This window comes from Pinus tabuliformis, chromosome 3_2 (assembly GCF_031772625.1).
Source record: "Pinus tabuliformis cultivar Carrire ecotype Pingquan chromosome 3_2, CPIR1, whole genome shotgun sequence".
NCBI classification, from domain to species: Eukaryota; Viridiplantae; Streptophyta; class Pinopsida; order Pinales; family Pinaceae; genus Pinus; species Pinus tabuliformis.
The window spans coordinates 117,185,893-117,209,940 of record NC_142302.1 but is presented as its reverse complement, the minus strand read 5'-3'; the positions used below and the strand labels follow the sequence as shown (position 1 = coordinate 117,209,940).

Here is a 24,048-nt window from a genome sequence, read left to right as displayed (position 1 = left end):
TGTAATGTTCCAATTGCAAAAATTTTGGGTTTCCTCCATGTTTTAACTCAAAATTTCTTCAGATTGCTCGTTGCACTGTTTATTAATTCTCTCACACACACATATATATGTCTACCTTTCGGTTGAAGCTCTGATGGGGAGAAAGACCGCAGGCGTTAGGGCATGGTCACGGGAGCGAAGCCTGCGGCCGAAAGGGCCGAGGGCCTAAGGCTAGACGGCAAGGATTGGAGCGAAAAGGGAAGCGGTCGCATGCAAAGGAGGCCTGTGGATAGTGCGGCTGGCGATCCAAGGCGCCAGGAAAAGACACCTGGCAGAATCGGAAGGTCTGGGACGGCGCGAGGATGGACAGCGGGTGAAGATCGGAAACAGCTGGAGACAACGCGACCTTGGCTTCAGGAAACCACCTGGAATTGTCACCCGGCGACATAGCTGTCGCAACCTCCGCCTAATCCGAGGCATTACCATGTATCTGAAACCAAAGTAGATTGTGCTGGTGAGCTTAAGCGATTAATCAGGCGGATTAATCATGGTAAACTCTTGTGAAACGGTCGAGCTTGACCCTGAACCGGAAGATATTCTGTCGGCTTGGGGTAAGGACTTAACGGCGCAAAACTTAGAACATTTCTTTGGAGCAAGCAGTTTTCACGAGACATTGAAGGAGAACCCAGAACTGAATGAATCGTGGAACAATATTACCTCGCTCGATGGCTCGAAAGGAAGGTTGGGGCTCGTAACGCAGAGAATCCAGGAGGATCAGGCCTATCTCAACCCCCAAGAACCAAGATCACAGAAGGAGGATCTCCCTCAAACCGAAGATTTCAGATTATCTCAAGTAAGTAATTCAACAGCCCTAGCTCATGCTCAATATCACTCTGGAGGCCTGGAAGATGTAGTTTTTGGCCAGGGCACTAAAATTGGTTCTGGCGAAGCACGATCAACGGGCTTAAATCGGATCTAGGGCCGGATAAGGAAGGTAGACCGCAGACCATAACGAGATCTACATTAACAAGGGCCGGGGCAAACCCTAAAGTGACTCCGGACACAAAGGGTCGCAAAGCGAAGGAGGGTCGTAGAAAGGATGGATCGAGAAGCATTGCAGTAAGGCAGCCAGAGGAGGAAGGGTTAAAGGAAGGAGCAGGACTCAGGAAGGTAGTGGGGGCCAGTGAGACTGAGATCCTCCCAGGATCTGAGTTTGTAGGAAAGAAGGATTCCGCGCAGCAAACGGAAGAGACAGAGGGGGTGGTTGATGGAAAAGGAAGAGAAGAGGCCCATGGCGACAGGCAGACTGGAGAAAAGAGAAAGAAACAGAAACTAATTAAGAAAAGCACAAAAGCAAATCTGGTCCTTGGAGTGGACGTTCAAATCGAGGAAGCAATGGAGGTGGCAAAAAATACATTGGTTGGATGAGCTAGAGGAAAGAATTTTTCGGCACAATTCATCAAGAAATCGGCAGATCAGCAATGGCAGGCGGAATCAGGGAATTCCTTCAAAGTTTTGGTGTTAGCAAAAGGATGGTTCATGATCCAATTTGACAAGAAGGATATGGTGGATTGGGCACTGGCGAGGAATTGGGCTTTTGGGAAACGGCCCGTTCTATTTAGACGATGAACTCCTCTGTTCAACGCTCAGCGAGAGAAGGTAGACACATTCCCGGTTTGGGTGCGCGCTCCTGGGTTGCCGCCCTTTCTATGGGTCAAATCAGTGTTCAGGTCTATAGGCAATACGATTGGCTCCTATCTGGAAGCAGACATGTCTTTCGTTGAAACAAGAAATAAAGCAATGGCTCGGATACTAGTAAGCCTCAATCCTGGGAAACGTCTTCCGCGAAACAAAAAATTCACTATAAAGACCTCGTCCTTGATCAGTTGTTGGACTACGAACACCTGCCTTTCAGGAGCCATAGTTGCCATGAGTATGGCCACTTGGCAAGGGGTTGTCCCTTGGGTTTTCGACGCAGAAGGAAACACAGGAAAGATGAAGAAGAAATGCGAACAAAAGGAGCAGAGATAACCCCCAGGACAGAAGCAACTCAAGTGGAGGACGCCATGGAGGTGGAAAGGATCGAGGAACAGAGGGCTTCGGAGCAAGTACAGACCATGAGTCAGGGAGCTGAAGAAGGTCCTCCTATCAATTCGAGCAAGGGTGATCCGGAAGCATCAAGAGAAGTTCATGAAGGCTCGATGGGTACGCATTTGGACTTTTATTCACCTTCTTTGCATTCTCCAAACGAAGTAAAAGAGGCATGCTTTATTTCAAATCTACATAATCATGCATCTATAGAACAAGAGGGGGTTGAAATCATTACTGCTTCTATCCCCAAAATCAATATGAACTGTGAAGGGACCTCAAAAGCTATCAGTAAAAGCAATATTAAAATCCCTGTTCCCAAACCTGAATGTCACTACAACCTGCGCTCCCTTGACAAAAGACCGGCGATCGGAGAACCAATCGGAGGCATAGGTATGGAGGTTCCTCAGACCTCTAGGAAGAAGTCAAGGGGGCGGAAGTCTTTTCTATCGAAAGCTCAAGTAAAAGCAAAATATGATGTGGAGGATGGTAAATAGCTATCAATTCCTGGGGTGCTTAGAGCGGCAAAACCCTGTGAGGAGATACCAAAATGATCTGTCTCTCATGGAATTGTAGGGGTTTAGCTAGTAAAACCAAAAAACTGGCTTTGAAGGAGTTGGTGCAACGATACAACCCTGATCTTCTCATGCTGCAAGAAACTCTAGGATTGAGTTCAGAAGTAGTGACATCTTTATGCTCTTTGTTCCCAGGGTGGCAGTTTCAAGCATTGGACTCAAATGGTCACTCAGGAGGTGTGGCTATAGGATTCAGAGAAGGAAGATTGAAGCTGTTAAATACGTGGGGTATGTATCACGGTTTGGGGATGGAAGTTTTGTCCCCTGAATTTGATGGCCCTTTGTCTATCCTAAATATATACGGGCCATGCCAGGAGAGGGTCTCGTTTTGGAACAGCCTCCTGGCTAAATCTGTGATGAGGGATCAAAATCTGGTAGTAGGAGGAGATCTAAATTTCTCCATTGGAAACGCGGAAGCATGGGGCCCCTCAACCAGAGAAGACCCCTTATCGGATTTCTTTCAAAATGCCCTCACCTCACATAAACTGATTGATGCAAATCTGTCAAAGCTAAAGCCTACATGGAGAAACCGTAGAAAAGGTGAAGCCCGAGTCGCTAAAAGACTAGACAGATTTCTTTTATGTGAGGATCTTGCTTCCAGAATACCGATGTTCCGACAGTGGATATGAGAGGGAGGAAATTCGGATCATTTCACTATCCTGCTTGAACTATCCAAGCTCCCCTTTAAACCAGCAGCACCTTTTGAATTCAATGCTGCTTGGATGGAGGAGGAATCATTCAAACAGCTCTTTAATGAAACCTGGCAAAATCCAAGCAGGGACGAAATGGAAGATAAGAGTTTCCTTTTCATGGAAAATCTGAAAAGGATGAAGAAGGCCACAATGGACTGGGCTAAAAAAAGGAAGCAAAAGCAAAACGAAGCCTTAAACAGTATCAACATGGAGCTTGGGGAACTAGAAAAACCTGACTCAAATGGATATGAATCTCAGGAAGCGAAGGACAGGATTCTATTGTTAGAAAAGTAGAGAAGCCAAATTCTTTTGGACAAAGAAGAAGAATGGAGGTTGAAAAGTAGGGCGATCTGGCTGTTGGCTGGAGATGAAAATACAAAATTTTTTCACAACTATGTGAAACTTAGGAGGATAATGAATACTATCTGGAAACTAAAAGACAAAGAAGGTAGAGAGGCAAATACCTTTGAATCGCTCTCAAACATGGGGAGGAACCACTTTCAAAACCCTTTTTCTGAGCAGAGGGAGCCTACATTAGCAGAGGTTATTAGAACAGCCCAAAGTTTTCCTCGATATGTGGAGGAGGAAGAAGCAGAAGGCTTACTGGCGGAAGTCACTTCTGGAGAAGTGGAGAATGTAATAAAATCTATGGCAAAAGATAAAAGTCCTGGGCCTGACGGGTGGCCTATAGAATTTTTTCAGCAGATTTTTGATCAGACTGGCTCAGAACTAACTGATGTGGTTGAGGAGTCCAGAAGGAAAGGTATGATATATGCGCCTTTTAACTCAACATTTATAGCCCTTATTCCTAAAAAAGAAGTCCCTGAGTCATTTGAAGATTTCAGACCCATTTCACTATGCAACAGTGTTTATAAAATCATAGCTAAAACGATAGCTGCTCGCTTAAAACCAATTATGTCCAGATGCATCTCAAGCGAACAGTTTGGATTTCTAGATGGGTGCCAAATACACGAAGCTATAGGAGTGGCCCAGGAGACAATTCATAGTGTGAAACTGATGAAAAAGAAAGGAGCAGCGGTGAAAATTGATCTATCAAAAGCATATGACAGAATCAGCTAGACCTATATCCGATGCTGCTAACTCACCTGGGGTTCAAAATCGATTTTATCAACTGGGTTATGGGATGTATCACGAGTGTCAGATTTGCGGTGCTTATAAACGGGCCAGCCTCTTCGTTCTTCAAAGGGCAAAGGGGCTTAAGGCAAGGCTGCCCATTGTCCCCTTTACTTTTTTCACTGGTTGCAGAAGGGTTGAGTCAGCTAATGTTAAAAGCCAAAAGGGAAGGAATAATTAAAGGCCTGGAGGTGGCTGTCAACCTTTTTATTACACATCTCCTTTTTGTAGACGATATATTACTCTTCAGTAATGGAAGCCTGACAGAATTTAAAAAGATAAAGGAGATCCTTGAGCTGTTCATGAAAGCAAAGGGGATGCAAGTCAATTACAGGAAATCACAGCTCATAATGGAAGGCCTAAATAGACAGGAGATAAGCCAAATTACTGTTGTTCTTCCTTTAGAGGTATCTAAGTTTGGGGACCCTTTCAAATATCTGGGGTTCTGGCTGAAACCAGATAATTATAAAAAGCAGGACTGGAATTGGTTAGTAGCAAAGATTGAAGCCAGGATTTCACACTGGAGCTTTAGGTGGCTATCCAAAGCAGGAAGGTTAACTTTAATTAAATCAGTCCTCCTTGGGTCGCGCTGACCTGGGTTCCCAAAGGAATCCTGGAAAAAATAAGTAGAATATGCAGCAGATTTCTATGGGCAGGATCCAAGGAGGAGTTTGTGCTTCCCTGGATTGCCTGGGAAAAGGTGGCAAGACCAAAAGAATGGGGAGGATGGGGAATAAAAGATATTACTGCCTTTGGAACCTCTCTGGCAGCAAAATCAAGGTGGAGAATCATCAAATTGGAAAACCTTTGGACAAAAGTGGTAAAGCGGAAATTCATTGATCCCAATCCTCTTGAAGATTGGATTAGAAATCCAGAAAAGAAAGGAGGGAATGTGTCGATAATATGGAAAGCGACTATCGATGCCTTTAAACTTATTGAACAAGGATTGTCCTGGCAGATTGGAAACGGTGAAAACATTCGCATTGGAAGGGACCCATGGGTGGGTTGTAACGAGAATTATGTTATACCCCCTGGCCTGATTAGACACCTTGCCTCCAAAGGAATAGTGTATTTAAATCAGGTGGAGAAAATAGGATTCTCAACCATATGGGGACAAGCTTGGAAGTCAGGAGAGGAATTGGATCTTCACCCCCGTTGGTGGAATGATTGGGAGGTCTACATGCAAGAACTTTCCAGATCAAATGTAAGGCTCAAGGACAAACCAGATCAACTGGTATGGGCTTATGCTGACTCTGGTAACTATTCCCCAAAATTTGGATATAAGTTTCTCATGACCAAAAAAGGTTGGGAAGACCCGCATTGGTGGGTGAAATCGATATGGAAGTTAAAGTGCCCTGCTAAAGCAAAATTGTTTTTCTGGTGTATATTGAAAAGGAAAGTCCCCACATGGGACATTCTGCAAGCCAGATTTAAACAAGGGTCGAGAAGATGTCCATTATGCAAAAATGACTCAGAGACTATGGCGCACCTGTTCATTGGCTGTCTTATAGTCAAAAAAGTATGGTTGGAGGTGGAAAAGTATATTCACTTGCCGATATCCTGGGAAGGGGACCATATTGCCGAAGTTTGGCACAAGTGGTGGCACCAAAACTCAGTTCGGAAGTTAAGGAATCTGCCTCCCATTATATGCTGGGGCATTTGGATTGCAAGGAATAGAAGCATTTTCCAGGATAAGGAAACTTCTGTGGAATCAATTGTTGTTCAGTGTTTATCTATCTACACAAATATCCCGGATTCAGAGGAAGAAAAGCGCCCCGAAAGGTTGAAGACAATGTTGCATGAAGCGGGAGCGACGCAGAAGCGTTTTTTGGAAGCGGGGACGCCGAAGCGTCATTTTCCAAAAATCTAAGAAGCGAAGCATCCGCGGAAGCGTCTGCTATCTATATATATATATATATATATATATATATATATATATATATATATATATATATATATATATTTTATATCTTTTTGCATTTATACTCAAAACAAACATCCCAAACACCAAATTAATTGTAGAAGACATGAAAACATGCATATTTTTGCATAAATCAAGATAGATATGGCATCCATGATTCCATTGCAGTTACTAGTATGTACAACAATCATCTATATTCTAGCTATTACAAACATACATCAAATTTTTAAGCATATTATAAAACATAAAACATTTAAGCATATTATAAAACATAAAACATAGAGCATATTATGATTTATCTAGCAAGTGAGCAATTGTCAACACTTGTCATGTCCAAAATTCAAATAATAATGTTTACAAAATATGTCACTTGGTCACCGCCAAGCCAAAAAGGTTCAAAATTCAAATTCACAAGTCTACAAGTCTAATGAGTAATCTATGACAAAAAGTAGTAGATTGTGAATATATCTACTAATCTCTCCTCCTTCCACCACGAATAGAACGTGGTGGTGGGCCTCCACGTGGTGGCAATGAAGAAGATGGTGCCTGTGGAAGTCGTGGCACTGAAACTGATGAAGAAGAACCCCCTGTTGTTGGTGTTGAACCATGGAACCTAGGAACCAAGGGACCAGATGGGGGTGGGGGTGGCATATCAACACGGTCATCATCATCCTAGAATCGCTCAAAAAATTCATGCAAAAAAAAAACACTAGTTAACAAAAAAATTAAAAACATGAATTAGAGAAATGCTTTATAAGGGAAAATTGGAAAATTCATACCACAATGGACATACCTGGATAAGAGCATCCTCTAATTGCTCTAATCGCAACACTCCATCCTCCAAATTGGGCTCCTCTGGATTCTTGTCCCAAATCAACAAGTCTTTATTAGACTTTGCATCTTCACAGTAATGGGACAACAATCACAAGTTGTAATGAACATAAACCAAGCTCTCTGCCCGGTCTAAATTCAACCTATTCCTTTTAACACTGTGGATGAAAGAATAAGAGCTCCAACACCTCTCTGCAGGAGAAGTGTTTACCACTTGTGATAGCACCCGCAATGCCAAACTCTGTAGAAGTGGAGTACCCCCTCCATGCATGTTCCACCACTCAAGAGCAGAAAAAGTCTCTCGATCTTTAATTGCATGCATGCTCCCAAATGGACCAGTGTTGAGCGTATAGTTGCTCACCTGTCTCCGTACCAATGCAGCCTCCTCCTCATCAGGGATTAATTTACTCAATGCAGCCATATATTTTTTGTGAACCTCTTGATCTTGGTGTGGTTTTCTCCTGCTTCCCCCCCCAGGTGCTGGTGTTGAAAGCCATGATGGATGATAGTATTTAGGTGTCAAAACATATGCTAATGCATGCAATGGAACATTTAGCATTTCCCATCGATTTTCCACCTCTACACGAATATAATTGTACAAGGTGGTATCTCTAGGCGCAACAATGTCTTTAATCTGCCCCAACATGTTATCCATTTGCTCATACACCTCCCCAATTACTGGTCGATCTGAATCTGCAAACTTGATCATGTAATAAATTGGTTTGGTGAATTGCAAAACATATTTAACCTATCCCCAAAAGTAACTGTCAAGAACAGTGTCCTTGACTGCATTAGCACCATCTATGTCAGTGTTAATTTCATCCCATGTTTCAGCACACACCAGATTAGTTAAAGCTTGTCTCACCTTCACTAGCCGCCTAAAGCTGAGGTAATAACTAGCAAATCTTGTCTTTGCAATTTTAAGCAATTGCAACTTGGAGTAAGTGCCATAGAAGTAGTTTACCCTTGTATGCCAAGTGATGAATTTAATGAGCTACTTCCCTCTCCTGTAAACCTCAGCAATCCACCCACATTCTTTGTGTTTCACAATATCATGCATCAAAAGGTTCAATGTGTGAACCAGGCACCCAGACCAAAAGATGTGTGGATGAGTACGCTCAATAATTTTTCCTGCCGCCTTACAATTTGCTGCATTATCTGTGATCACTTGAACCACATTATTCGGACCAACATCTTTGATTGATTTCAATAGGAAATCTGCAATGTTTTGTGCAGATGCAGTGATGGAGGAGGAGTCATGACATGCAATAAATACTGCACCACTAGAAGAAACACCAAGAACATTTATCAAATGTTGGTTTCTAATATTTGTCCACCCATATGATACAATGGATACCCCAAAATCTATCCACTCATTTGTAAAACGTGTCAAAGCTCTTTGAACCTTAGCTTTTTCTCTTTCTAATAACACTGTTCTAGCTTTCTCATAGTTGGGGGCCTTGTATCCTTTTGGGGCTTCATTGATGGCCTTTACCATTTCATGCCAATAGGGAGAGCGAAGCACATTGAATGGTACACCGCAAGCACAAAGAAAACGGACTATCTTTCCATCCACATCATCCCTCCCAGCAACATTAAGGAAATCCCCTATTGCTCTTCTACTTCCAGAGCTTGCAGAAGTACCATGAGGAGATGAGCAACTACCAAATTTAGAGGTTGCACTTGAATCAGAATGAGTTTTTTGTTTCTTGTTTTTTTGTTGTGCAGCCATCTCTATTTGGATGTATTTTCTTCTTTCTTCAGTTGAAATGTTTGGGCAAATTTGTACCCCCACAGGACCCTTTTTTTCATCACTGTCCAGCACCCCACAAAGATGCCTCCTCGGACAGGTATATGAACCACAATATGGTTTTCCTCCATGACAACCATGAGGGCACACAAATTTGTAAGATCCACCACCCTTTCCCCCATCAAGTTTGGTCACATAGTTCCACAAGGGTGTTGATGTAGCTTTCCCATCTTGTGTTTCAATGTCCCCTTCAGGTTCATCCCCTTCCTCTTCAAACCCTTCCTCCTCATCATACATTGGGTCACTCATATTGGGACCATCACCACTGTCCTCTTCTGTTTCTTCCCTTCTATTCCTATTCACCTTTGCCATCATTAAAACCAAGAGTGGAATGATACATAGAAGCCAAAAGAACACCATCTTGGAATATGGATATAGGTGGTGGACAATCTGTAAATAAAGGAGCAAGTAGAAACAATGGGAAAGAGTAGGAGAGGGAGGAGAAAAATACAAAAAAATTGTCAAAAAAATAAGGGAGTTTCGGGTTTGAACTTACCTCTTTAGCTCTTGTAGATGAAGTCCTCCAAGCACTTGCTCCAAGCTCCTTCTCCTTCTCCTAGCTCCTCCTTCACTCCTCCAAGCTCTCCTCTCTTCTCCTCTCCTTTCCTCTCTTCTCTTCTCCTCTCCTCTCTTCTCTTCTCCAACTTTCATAAACTCAAAGTGAGAAAATGAGGAATGAATGGGGGCTTTATTCTTTTCATTCCTCACCCTAACCCACCCCCTTAATGCTAAGTTAACATAACTTAAAAAAAAAAAAAGAGTGTCTTTTTCCCTTGCGCACGGCCTGTTTGCCCGAAGAGTACGGAAGCGTGCGTGAAGCGTGCGCTTCCTCCTCCGAAGCGCCGCGCTTCTGAGGCCCGAAGCGTCGTACAAAGCGCGCTTCGAAGGCATGGAAGCGGCGCTTCCGTCCGACGCTTGGGAAATTCCAGGAAGCGGCTAAAAAAGCCGAAGCACCGCTTCCGAATTTGGAAGAGCCGCTTCCGACAAAGCTTCCTAGGCGCTTTCGTACGGGACGTGCTTCGGGGCTTGGAACCGGGGGGGCCGCTTCGTGCAACACTGGTTGAAGAAGAACAAATCAAGGATGGAGTGCCTTGGGCTTTCTTTGACGGAGCCTCTCAAAATAATAAAGCCGGAGCAGGCATTATTATCCACATAAACAAAAGTCACTCTCTAAAAGCTTCCATAGGTTTGGGTAGTGGCTCCAACAATTATGCAGAACTATCTGCTCTCAAGCTTCTTCTATGCTGGCTGATACACAGAAACACCCTCACAGTTCAGATTTTTGGGGATTCACTAAATGTCATCAAATGGATAAATGGTCAAAGCAGTTTTCATAATTATATCTTGCATCCCCTTTTACAAGAAATACAACACTTGAAATTAACTTTTTAATTCTTTTTCCATTCAACATATATACAGGGAACGAAATGACTCGGCAGACAAGCTTTCTAAAAACGGTCTTCAACAAGTTCTGGGCAGCTGGAGAATAGTGGAAGAAATCAATGGAGAAGACCATTTCTCGGACCAGCCTCCTTATGCTCAAAATGCATAATCATGGCACATGGCTGATCTGACATCACTGTTTTTCTTTTTTGGAACATAGCTGAAAATCTGAAACATGTTTCATGTATTTTGTCTGTTTTTGTGCAATCTTTTTCGTCCGGGGTTGTTTTCCTTGATAGAGGAAGCCCGGAAAAAGAAGCAAAATGTAGATTTTAGTTATCAATCACAAGAAACCATGGATGCCTTTTGACAATATGGAGAAAGGGAGCTATTATCTCCTCTTTTGAAGAGGCCAAGCTCAGTTTCTGAACAGTTTTTTGCCGGCTTATATATGTATTACAGCAAAACGAAAGCTGCAGAATGTATATGTAACTTTTTATAGTAATAAAAAGTTCGTTTTTTTCTCTGGAAAAAAAAAACTCAAAATTTCTTCAAACAAAACTTTCATTCATAAATAGAAGATTTCCATGTAAAATTCAACACCATAGAACTGTAAGTAACAATAAGGAGCAGAAATAATCTCATCTTTATTCATAATATATAAATTGGGGTTAAATGCACATACAACCAAAAGAACTACGATGAAAAGTTGGCCTCCAAGATAATCTGATGAACCGCTATGCTAGCCCTCCAAACTGAATTGAACTATACTGCTGAGCTCTCTTGTGAGTTCTGGATGAATTCACCAAGGAGAAATGGGTACTCACCCAATCTCACTAAATCACCCGAGGGTTTCCATCCTGGGGCTACCAATGGAGTAGAGAACCAGGTTCTCAACCTCTCATACAAGAAACAATATCAAATCCAAGATGTCCTTCAATGGCCTCCTCCTCCTCTTTTATAGATCTGATGGGCCCCTTTAGAATCTTCTATTTTATTATTATTTTAATCATGGAGAACTTTTCCCTCTTTTATTTTAATTAAAATATTCTTTTTAATGTGGGAAAAGGGTAAATTGGCCACCATGTCTCCTCAAATCACTGAAACTCCCATCCAAAAGTCCCATCATGTAGATCATCTCGTTCCGGTTCCAATGAGCTATTACGCTGACGTGTTCCATCAAGTAATCTCCCTGGAATGCCACCGCGAGCATAATTAAATAAGTTATGCCCAATAATAATGTTGATTTTTGAAAATTGTCGCAATGCAATGGAACGAAAGGCAAATTGTGCTGACAATTGAATATGCCAAGCGAATGCCATCAGACCCCATAAAAACTCCTCAAAACTCCATTGGGATCCCTGCTGACATAAACCTGCTCCACTGACCTAGCCATCCCCTGTCTTGGAAATCCACCCTGGCTGTACCATGAACAAGAATAAAAATGGGACATGACAATCCTCCCGCCCCTAGATTGCTTGTCCTCAAGCAATCCAAATCTGTGGACCAATCTGGTGGCCCAATGCCACTGAAACCCAATGCTTGGATCCCATATGAACCACTGGTCCATGTCACATCTCCAAGCTATCGAGATATGACTGGATCCCATGTCCATCTCTGACCCAACCTGCTGCCAGTAGATCCACCTATATCCCAATACCACCAAGAAGGAGCATTAATGCTACATGGCTCCTGCTGTGTTGTAGCCCCGGCTGTGAATGTTGCCCTATCAACTATGTACCAGCTCATCACCTCTCTCCAATCCAATCCTTGGCATATCCCAAGGTCAGTCTCACCACACTGATGTTGCATTGAGATGCTGATGAGTGGCCAACCCACATTCTGCTGCCAACTAGAGCATGTAATATCGCCCACCTATAAGGGCTCCTACAATACACTACTCCCAACTAAGAATGATACTCCATCAATAGGATACCAACTCATGATCTCCCGCCAATCTAAGTCATGGACTCCTGTGTAAGGAACAAGTCTACTATGCTGATGTTGGTCCATGCTCAACTCATGCTGCCCTATCTGGTTGGTCAGCAATATCCATCGAGAAAGTCCTGCCTCTCTCCCTGTAATGGGTACAAGTAGCCAAATTGTGCTACAAGCCCTATCTATGTACTCCTGGAGAGCGCTGCTGCCTGAAAATGTTGCAGCTCAGCTAGCTCCTACTACACCTGTTTGCACCTCCTCAATGGGTAGACCCAAAGATGGATGCACTGCCATCTCCTTCGCCTGATAGGAAACTCCACTCTTCCAAACCACCAATCTCCTGCCAAACTATCTTGTCATACTCCAACATCTCCTAAGGACAAGTGTCAGCAAACCTCATCACTCTGCCAGTTGTCTATACATCTATCTCCCCTCATCAACGACTGACCCCAACAGTGGCTACTCATCCTCCATCATCACGAGTTCAATATGCACCTCCAACTAGCTCTCCCAAAAAGGCTCATAATGCATATTATGCGCCTCATCCTCCTCAGCTGACTCACGCTCCATCATATGCTACTCATGCTGACTCATCACTGGTGACACACTATTCTGAATGTCCCTCCTAGAACCCACAAACTACTCATCATATGAATTTGGCCTGATGTCAATGACTCGCCATGACTCATGCTCCTCTATGTGCTCTTTATGTTGAATCATCAGCCACTCATCTGCTCCCTGATCTCTTTCCCACATGGGAACAATCAATTGCTCCTCGTACTCCTCTACCACACATGGATGCATATCTGGGCTACTGTCATCAACTCCATATGACTGCTCATGCTCCTCTAAGGTATCATCATATGAACCCATGGACTCGTCCAACGAAGAGTCCTCATCCTAACAGACATAAAGAATATCTCCCTGCTCTACCGTTGTCATCTCCTCAGTGTCACTCAAGCATGAGTGTTTAGGTCCCCAAGGTCCTTTGCAGATGAAGCAAAGACCCTTCCTCTTCAGCTCATTCTTGTTGCATGATCCACCAATCTTGAATTGCTCCTCCTTAGTCAACTGCCTCCTGAACAACCCAATGTTTTGCTCAACCAACCTCTCGGCTAGCTCATAAGCAACAAGTCATACCAACTGCTCTCCCCTCCAAACAGACAACAATCAAGACTGCAACACCCAACAAATGGCATCACAACCTCTCATACATGAAGACAAGATGGACTACATGTGTGTTATGGCTCTCTCGAGATGATGTTTCCTAATGTTGAAGAAGCATTGGAACATCTGTAGGATCAAATTGTCACACTCCAAATCAAACAGGATCTCATAAGTCCTAGTCATGGCTAGGCCTCCTAGAATAACAAGCTTCTTTCCAAAGGTAGAACCTACACTGTTGTCCAAGTCCTTAATAGTCTCTACTATCAGCTTGAAAACTCTCCTCATAACATCATCATTATAAGGAGCTATAGGGGCGGTTAGTCTCGTAATTTTACTGAGACAAGATGCAACTGGAAGTCTAACCCCTTCACAAGGCTCCTCCAAGAACTTGGGATGTATTAAAGCTAGCATGGTTGGTTTCAAAGCCGACGTCAACTTCTTCCCCTCTAACTGACTGACATTGGAAAGGAGGACATCTAGTTCATCAAGTTTGAAAAGACTTTTCCATGTGTCCCTCATATGCTTCAAATCTGTTCCAAGTGCAAGGATCTTGTGTCCAATCTTAAGTTCCTTCTGCAAATTTCTTGGTTGTTCCTTTTGAAGAATGGCATACACCCCTTTTGAGAAGGGTTTGTTGTTCTGCTTGGTTTTCTGGTCTATAGAAACATTGTGGCTTAAGGCATCAACTTTTGTATTGTTGTGTTGGTTTATGAGGTGTCTTAAAATCTCCATCAGATAGCAGCTCTACTAGCACCCTATATACAGTGTTACAATAGCTATAAACTCAAACTCACACAACAGTGACAATACATCTCTATCCTTTCAAACACCAGCCCTAACTTATAGATCACAGATTTTTGCAATATAAGACTCAACCATATAACACTCTACTTAGCAAATTCATGTCATCTAAAGCACTCAGTTGTCCATAGCTCTCTCCCTGTCCTAATAATAGCAACAGGATAATCAAAACAACATATGCAGACAATCATTACATAAGCCTTGTCATGCTAGCAGCTATGCCAACAAACTGACAACCTCACACTCACTCTCAAACATCACACAGCTTAAGCCACTGTACAGGACATCAATATGAGCTCACTGTAGCATACAATCAATCTCTGGCAACAATATCTTAATTCTAATCTTAGGAAGCCACTCATAAGACCTTGCATAAGTGATATTTTGAACAAGACATTGCATCATACTAAAAATACACAATAGAACACATAAGATGGAACCTGGTGTTGGATAACAGCCAAGTGTGCCTTCAAAATGGTGAAAAGATGCATGAGCTGCTACAGGTCTGCAAGTAAATTCGACCTCACTAGATAAGCTACTACATGTGTTATTATAACAATTACACGAGCTACTATAGGTAGTTGTGGCACAGGTTCAAGAATACGGTCTTCCTCTTTGCTTATGAAACTCGTATTACTTAAGTTCTCGTGCCATCCTTTGGTATCTTAAACCCTTGATCTGGAACACGCACTAGAATAGCTTGCATCTAGTCGTTGTGGCAGCCTGGTCCACACTAATGCCCTGAATGCGTCCAGCGAAAGAAATTACCCACGCTTAAGGTATCTCTCGGTCCTCCTGATGATGAAATTCCGGCAATTATATACTGACAACTCTCGTTCTCTAGAAGATAATGACATCGGCTCTGCAATAAAATTCTCAGATGGCTGCTCAGTTTTGAGGAAGTTACGCTCAGTTTTAAACATGCATGCCACGTCGTCGTATCTCACTACCTCTCCGCGCAGCTCCTACTTCATGCAACCACAATTTGAACTCACGATTTCTGTTGGTCAACGAATATTTCTGGACTGCAGTATCATTCCAGATAGATACTGCGACGAGCGAACAGTTATACCGGAATTTGATTTCAAATTTGCGGGCTTGATTTCAAACTCATTCGCTCGCCAGAACTCAAGCCAGAAGAAAATGATGATGCTTCCAAAAAAAATATTCATCAGATACATTCGGCCCCCACTTTAACGTAATGAGTCACGGCCCCCCACGTATGCCGGTAATTGTTGGAAATAATACTGAGAGGGGGGGGGTGAATCAGTATTATCTAATTCTTTTAATGAACCTTCCTTATTTGATCTTTGAATTATTTTTGCATGTCAGTACCATAAAATAATGTGCATGAACAAAGAAAACAGATAGTCACACCAAAGAACACAAGATGTAAGGTGGAAACCCAATGTGGGTGAAAACCACCTGCTGCAATATGTCTCTATCTTCTTTCAAATTAGAAACTTCTTTTACAATGGTTTTGTACTGGTGCAGTCCTTTACCAGTACGCAGGCTACAACCTGCAGAGAGCTACAACTCTCTCTCGTTTTCCAGTCTCTCCTGGAAGGGAGTTACAACCCCCTACTTCTTTTCTTACAAGGACCACTTTTCATAAATTTTCAAACTGGATCCATAAGCATCAATTGATCATCAAGTATGAGAGAATCACCCAATCAACTGTAGTAACCAGATCAACAGTAATAGGACCAAACCCAGAACACAACAATGATAAACAAAGATTTTAAGAGAAGGAAGCACCCTATTCCACTGCTTGCCTGCTTCCCGGACTCACCCTGCTCAACTGCTAGCCTGCGTCCCGGACTCACCGTGCTCGACTGCTAGCCTGCGTCCCGGACTCACCCTGCTCAACTGCTAGCCTGCGTCCCGGACGCACTCTACTCAACTGCTAGCCTGCGTCCCTCGCTCTGAGTCTATTGAACTGCCTGCGTCCCGGCGCACCTGAACCCTTCTGCGCCTGTGTCCCGGCCAGTGTTTTTAAAACCGGAACCGGTGACCGGACCGGTCCACCTAATGAACCGGTTTACCGACCGGAACCGGTCTAACTGGGACTGGTTTGGTCTAAACGAACCGGTTTTAGAAAAATACATTAAATAATTATTTTTTAATGAAAAAAACTATTTTTAAGATTTAAAACCATGATTCCAAGCCAATAGAGACAAAATATGGAAAGATTGCTCATTGATATACCATGTAAAGCCTTAAAGGTGAATATATCAAAATGGCACCGAGTGCAATACATATCATCGACAAAATACATAAGCAATGAGGCTCTAAATGGCCACTAGAGTGCAAAAATAAAGCCTACAAACTATGGGGCCAGTGGCCTACTACAAGACTTCAGTCTAGACTCTAGACTCTACATATATGATAATAGCAATACTATAATAGTGATCAGCATTATCACTTGAAGTTGAAACTTCTCATGAGTCTCAGTCATCATGATCAAACTCAGTTGGTTGAGTCTCGACTCCCAAACTGTGTAGCCACAAACTTCTCTATTGGTTCAGTGACTTGAGTCTCAAACTTCTGAAGGTATTCTGCCCTAATATGCCCTATTATTTCATTTGGTGCTCCACATGGCTTTACATGGCCTCCTATCCCAGCCAATTGTTGCTTGAACCTGTTAATACCCCCTCCTTGAATGGATTTTTGGCAATATTTGCAGATCATTTTGCCATCAATCATATCACAATGAGCCCATGCAGTATCTTCGACTTTTGGAGGCATGATGACTCCCTGGATGGTAGATCATAGAAGTGAGAAGTTTATCACACAAAAAAAAATTCATGGACAGCAGACTCAAATGAGGAATTATCAAGTGCAAATCCTTACCTGGAAATGCAAACTAGCTCCCTTAGCCTCCTCTTGAAGATGGCAACTCCACTGACAGCTACACACTATCTCCAAAATAGCTCCAACTCCAACTCCAAGATGACTACTTCAGCAAAAACTCCACACTCTCCAAGCTCACAAACAAACTCACAAACACTCACAAACACTCCAAATCAGTTGTGTGAGACAAATGAGAGTGAGAGGGGTGTCTTATAGCAAGTGTGAGGGTGTTTTTGGAGGGAAAACACCTTTCCCTGCCCCCCAAAACCCCTAAACCACCACTAACAGCCAAAACCGCAGCGCTTTTTCCTTTTACCGGCGGCCTGTGCATAAACCGGCCGGTTTAGGACGGAACCGGCCGGTTAGCTATAAACCGGCCGGTTCCGCCCTAAACCGGCCGGTTTTTACCGGTTAGGGCTGTATTTTGGGCGAGTGAGGGAGGAAACCGGGTTAGAAGGGCCGGTTCGGACCGGCCAGGCCTCCAACCGGCCGGTTAGGCCGGTTACCGGTTTTTTCCGCCGGTTTTTAAAACTATGGTCCCGGCGCACCTGAACCCTTCTGCGCCTGCGTCCCGGCGCACCTGAACCCTTCTGCGCTTGCGTCCCGGCGCACCTGAACCCTTACTGCACCTGCGTCCCTCCGGGCATAGATGAATTCAAGACTTCAGAAGTAACCCAGACAGTCAGATCTACAGATCTGAACATGCGCCGAAGAGATCTCGGTCCATCAGTAGATTCGCCTTGTTTAGATCTAGACCAGATCTAGCCCTCATAAGATATTCAACCAAAACCATGCTCAAGCCAAATGATCTCCTTTGCTTTATATAGGCAAGCTCCTCCTAAAATCATGGAACAATACCACGAGCGACACCATAATAACCCAATACCGTCGGCTAGATACCAAGAGTAAAACACAAGAAACCCCCACGTGGCTTTTCTCTGCCTTGAAATGTGTGCACTGGGGGGACGCACCTCCTGAACGGCTGGCCTGCGTCTCTGGACGTGGTCCCTGCATGGTGTACCTGCGGGTACGCACCTTATGAACTGATTTCCTGCGTCCTTCTTAATTTTCAATAAAATGAGAGCCTTGCCACGGGAGTTGCCATCAAGTACAACATCTGTAACATATAGCCATACCAGAAACATAATGCCAACAATCTCCCCCTTTGGACTTGATGGCAACCTCACAAACTTCAGCTTCATTCTCCCCCTTTGACATCAAGGGCAAAGGGGTATACTCCCCCTAAGATCATGCTCTCCCTGAAAAAGAACCAGATCTGCAACAAAGAACCATAATCCACCATGAAAGAGATAGAGACATATTGCAGCTATTTCCAAGATCTCCTTCTGACCATCCTCCATAATGCCAACAATGCATTATATGCTCCCCCTGAACCTGTGAGCCAACCATGACTGAACCATTTCCTGAGTCTGTTCTGCTCCCCCTGAGTCTGAGCCAACCATGACTGAACCTGAGTCTGTTCTGCTGCCCTTTCTTCATATACGCGACTTTGCAGCCTGTAACTCGCGTATATACGCGACTTGTCTTCATTATATCAGCGTATGCAAGATGGAATACTGAATTTCATCACTTTCAGATTCCCCTGTGTCTGTTATGTCCGCTGTCTGAATTATGCCACACCTTTCTGTCTCTGTCTTCTTCAATTCCTGCAACTGTGATGATGTATGGTCCTTTTGTTTTGAATTTTGAAATCTGCTCCTGCATTCCCTTGCTTTATGCCCATAGTTGTTGCATGTATAACATCTTACATTTTTCATGTTCCTTCTATCACAATCAATTGCTTTGTGTCCATATGCATTGTAGGCAAAACAATATCCTCTGAAATACCTGGGATGCGATGATCTTTCTTGAACCATTCTACTTCTACATCTGGCTGCAATATGTCCAAGATTATGACATACATAACATTCAACATTTTTCAGTGGAGGAAATAATCGTCTATCACGTCCATAGTTAGGAGTAAAGGATCTTCCTTGAGGAATTTCTTTCCTTGGTTGTTCCTTGTTGATCATTTCAGATTTCTCATTAGAGTTTCTTGCCTCACCTTGTGAACTAGATTCACCTTCAACATATTCGTGAAAACCAAGACCAGTCTTGATAGCAGGAGACCTTTGACTATTAAGAATATCATCCAAGACTTTAGTACTATCTTGAAATCGTAAAAGCTTATCTTTTTCTTCTATTTTACCTTTCAAGATATTTACCTCAACTTGATGTTGTTCTTCCTTTTTCAGATATTGATTCCTTAGGTCTTCTTCAGCTTTTCTTCCTTCTTCCACTTGTCGCTTTAGTTTGGTCACTTCATGTTCTTGATCTTCAAGATCTTCTCTGTTCTGTTCTCTTGATTTTTTAAGATCTTCTTTTAGAGAGAGGATCTTTGATTCAAGTTTCTGAATAGTTGTACTCTGATCCTTTACTATATCCTGCAATTGCTCCCTTACCCTGATTTCTGTCTCCAATTGTTCTTTTAATTTGGCAACTTCTTCAGTTTCTGCATTCTTCTCTTCATGTGCCATGAGACTTTTAATATCTTCGCTATTATTGGATGAAGCATTCTTCTTCTTATGTGCCATGAGACTTCTAATATCTTCACTATCATTGAATGAACTTTTAATATGGGTATAATAGCTTCTACCATCTTCTTCAGATATCTTTCCTTTGTTATGAGGACATCTAGCAGCATAGTGACCAACTCTACCACATAGAAAACATTTGAAAGGTAGCTTACCTTTGAACCGTCCAGTTCCCCGTTCAAGATTCTTGACAAAATTTACCTCATCTTCTTCTTCTGACACTTCGAATGCGGCCTCTGGTGGTACCTCTTGTCGCATTTCAAAAGCAGTTAAGATCCCATGAAGTTGTGACATGGTGATTTTCTGCACATTCTCCTTTTCTTCTATGGCAGATACTTTAGAATCAAATTTAGCAGACAAAGATCTCAAAACTTTTTCAACTAAGACAACTTCCTCAAATTCTTCACCCAGATCCCTCATACAATTCACAATCTCATCCATACGCAAGAAATAATTAGCTATGCTTTCATTATTACGCATCTTAAGAGTTTCATACCGGATTCTGAGAGTTTGAAGCTTTGCTCTTTTTACCTGATCATCTCCTTCGTAGCTTGTGACGATTTTGTCCCATATTTCCTTAGCTGATTTGAAATGCATGATCTTCATAAATTCTGATTGAGTCAAACTACTCAATAGGACAGTAACAACTTTGGCATTGAGCTCATATTGCTTTTTCTCTGCTGGATCTGTAGGAGTTGCTGATGGGAATTTGTATCCTCCTTCTACGATTCCCCAAACTTTTGCTCCAAGTGATTGTAGATATGCAGTGGTTCTTATCTTCCAGTGAGTAAAATTGTTCCCGTCAAAGACTGGTGGCCTGATGTGTGCTTCTCTTTCTGGATTAGCCATTCTGATGGATCTTTTCCTTCAAGCGATCAAGCTTCCTCAGAAGGACCTGCTCTGATACCAATTGTTGGAAATAATACTGAGAGGGGGGGGGTGAATCAGTATTATCTAATTCTTTTAATGAACCTTCCTTATTTGATCTTTGAATTATTTTTGCATGTCAGTACCATAAAATAATGTGCATGAACAAAGAAAACAGAGTCACACCAAAGAACACAAGATGTAAGGTGGAAACCCAATGTGGGTGAAAACCACCTGCTGCAATATGTCTCTATCTTCTTTCAAATTAGAAACTTCTTTTACAATGGTTTTGTACTGGTGCAGTCCTTTACCAGTACGCAGGCTACAACCTGCAGAGAGCTACAACTCTCTCTCGTTTTCCAGTCTCTCCTGGAAGGGAGTTACAACCCCCTACTTCTTTTCTTACAAGGACCACTTTTCATAAATTTTCAAACTGGATCCATAAGCATCAATTGATCATCAAGTATGAGAGAATCACCCAATCAACTGTAGTAACCAGATCAACAGTAATAGGACCAAACCCAGAACACAACAATGATAAACAAAGATTTTAAGAGAAGGAAGCACCCTGCTCCACTGCTTGCCTGCTTCCCGGACTCACCCTGCTCAACTGCTAGCCTGCGTCCCGGACTCACCCTGCTCAACTGCTAGCCTGCGTCCCGGACTCACCCTGCTCAACTGCTAGCCTGCGTCCCGGACGCACTCTGCTCAACTGCTAGCCTGCGTCCCTCGCTCTGAGTCTATTGAACTGCCTGCGTCCCGGCGCACCTGAACCCTTCTGCGCCTGCGTCCCGGCGCACCTGAACCCTTCTGCGCCTGCGTCCCGGCGCACCTGAACCCTTACTGCACCTGCGTCCCTCCGGGCATAGATGATTTCAAGACTTCAGAAGTAACCCAGACAGTCAGATCTACAGATCTGAACATGCGCCGAAGAGATCTCGGTCCATCAGTAGATTCGCCTTGTTTAGATCTAGACCAGATCTAGCCCTCATAAGATATTCAACCAAAACCATGCTCAAGCCAAATGATCTCCTTTGCTTTATATAGGCAAGCTCCTCCTAAAATCATGGAACAATACCACGAGCCGACACCATAATAACCCAATACCGTCGGCTAGATACCAAGAGTAAAACACAAGAAACCCCCACGTGGCTTTTCTCTGCCTTGAAATGTGTGCACTGGGGGGACGCACCTCCTGAACGGCTGGCCTGCGTCTCTGGACGCGGTCCCTGCATGGTGTACCTGCGGGTACGCACCTTATGAACTGATTTCCTGCGTCCTTCTTAATTTTCAATAAAATGAGAGCCTTGCCACAGGAGTTGCCATCAAGTACAACATCTGTAACATATAGCCATACCAGAAACATAATGCCAACAGTAATAACAAAAAAAATAAAAAATAAAAAATCCCATGACTTTTATAAAACCAACAACGTCATGAATTTTTGACTTGGATCTTTAGAAAAATTCCACCTTTTCCTCAAAATAGAGAATCTTGGCCCCTTATGTTTCGATCAAGCCAATCAATGCTAATGCGACCAAAGGAATAGTCCCACGACATGTGTCAGTCTGACCGAGGAGAAATCGCGACTCTGTAATTACGTTGGTTTCCGTTTGACTGGGACCTTCAAAATATATTTAACCCTGAAATTGGCCCCACCAATATGTAATAGAGATCGATAGAGAAATCGAGCCACTGAAAGAAAATTCTCACATGAATAAAGTCGCGCTGCTAAATAGACAAATTCAGCTTTCAAAATCTAATTATAACGTTGCCTGTAGATGATGGATTCAGTGCTGAACTTGGTTTGTGGCAATCTTAATCTCCTTCCAGGAAATAATACTCCACAACTAGAGTTGGTCAAGAATAGCAGTACAATCGACCTCTTGTAATAAACCCTCGTTTCAGAAATTCTCCCAAAAATAGAAGAATTTGGCACTTCAGGAAATTAATGTGAATAATCATGAAACCCTCGAACCATAATAGCTGCAGCGGAAAACTGAAATACCAACAGGATGAGCCGAGACCAAGGCTCTGATACCACTGTAATGTCCCAAATACAAAAAAATTGGTTTCCTCGAAATTTTAACTCAAAATTTCTTCAGACAAAACTTTCATTCATAAACAGAAGATTTCCATGTAAAATTCAACACCCTAACACTGTAAATAACAATAAGTAGCAGAAATAAACTCATCTTTATTCACAATATATAAATCGGGGTTACATGCACACAACCAAAAGAATTGAGATGAAAAGTTGGCCTCCAAGATAATTTGCTGCATCGCTATGCTGGCCCTTCAAACTGAACTGAACTGCACTGCTGAGTTCTCCTATGAACTCTGGATGAATTCACCAAGGGGAGATGGGCACTTGCCCAATCTCATTAAATCACCCGAGGGTTTGCGTCCTGGGGCTACCAATGGAGTAGAGAACCGAGTTCTCAACCTTTCATACAAGAAACAATATCAAATCCAAGATGTCCTTCAATGGCCTCCTCCTCTTTTATAGATCTGATGGGCCCCTTTAGAATCTTCTATTTTATTATTATTTTAATCTTAGAATCTTCTATTTTATTATTATTTTAATCATGGAGCATTTTTCCCTTTTATATTTTAATTAAAATATTCTTTTTAATGTGGGAAAACGGTAAATTGGCCACCATGTCTCCTCAGATCACTAAAAGTCCCATCATGTAGATCTTCTCGTTCCGGTTCCAACGAGCTATTACGCTGAGGTGTTCCATCAAGTAATCTCCCCGGAATGCCACCTCAAGCATAATTAATTAAGTTATGCCCAATAATAATGTTGATTTTTCAAAGTTGTCGGAATGCAATGGAACGAAAGGCAAATTGTGTTGATGATGGAATATGCCAAGCGAATGCCATCAAACCCCATAAAAACTCCTCAAAACTCCATCGGGACCCCTGATGACATAACCCTGCTCCAGTGACCTGGCCATCCCCTGTCCTGGAAATCCACCCTGGCTACACTATGAAGAAGAATAAAAAAGGGGACATAACACATATAATAGAAAGTAGACCATTAACTTATCGAATGAAATAGGTTATCTACCAAGTGTCAACAATAACATGACCAAATAGTTATGATTACAAAATAGGTCGTCTACACACTGAAGAATCAAGACTGAAAGGTCCAAAACAATATACTGAGTTAGTTGCGAAACACTTCTCTACAAAAGAGGTGTTCACCAATTGTGAAAGCACACATGTTGCCAAATGTTTTAGCTGTGGGTTAGCATTGCCATGCATGCTCCACCACTCCTTAACAAGCAATGTTCCACCATAATTTATATCAGGATCCTCATCATTATTATTGTTATAGCAAAAGCTCGCACTTCTCAAGGTAAAGTCCAAAAGCTTAATTGCAAGACTCACTACTCCTCAAAGGGGACCA

At 42.7% G+C, this 24,048-nt stretch overlaps 1 protein-coding gene across 4 annotated transcripts in view; it reads right to left on the bottom strand.

Annotated features, from left to right (window-relative positions):
- Positions 1-24,048, bottom strand: part of LOC149180092 (sterol 3-beta-glucosyltransferase UGT80B1-like) — a 392,913-nt gene that overhangs the window by 152,422 nt on the left and 216,443 nt on the right. The gene's annotated exons all lie outside the window — the stretch shown is intronic.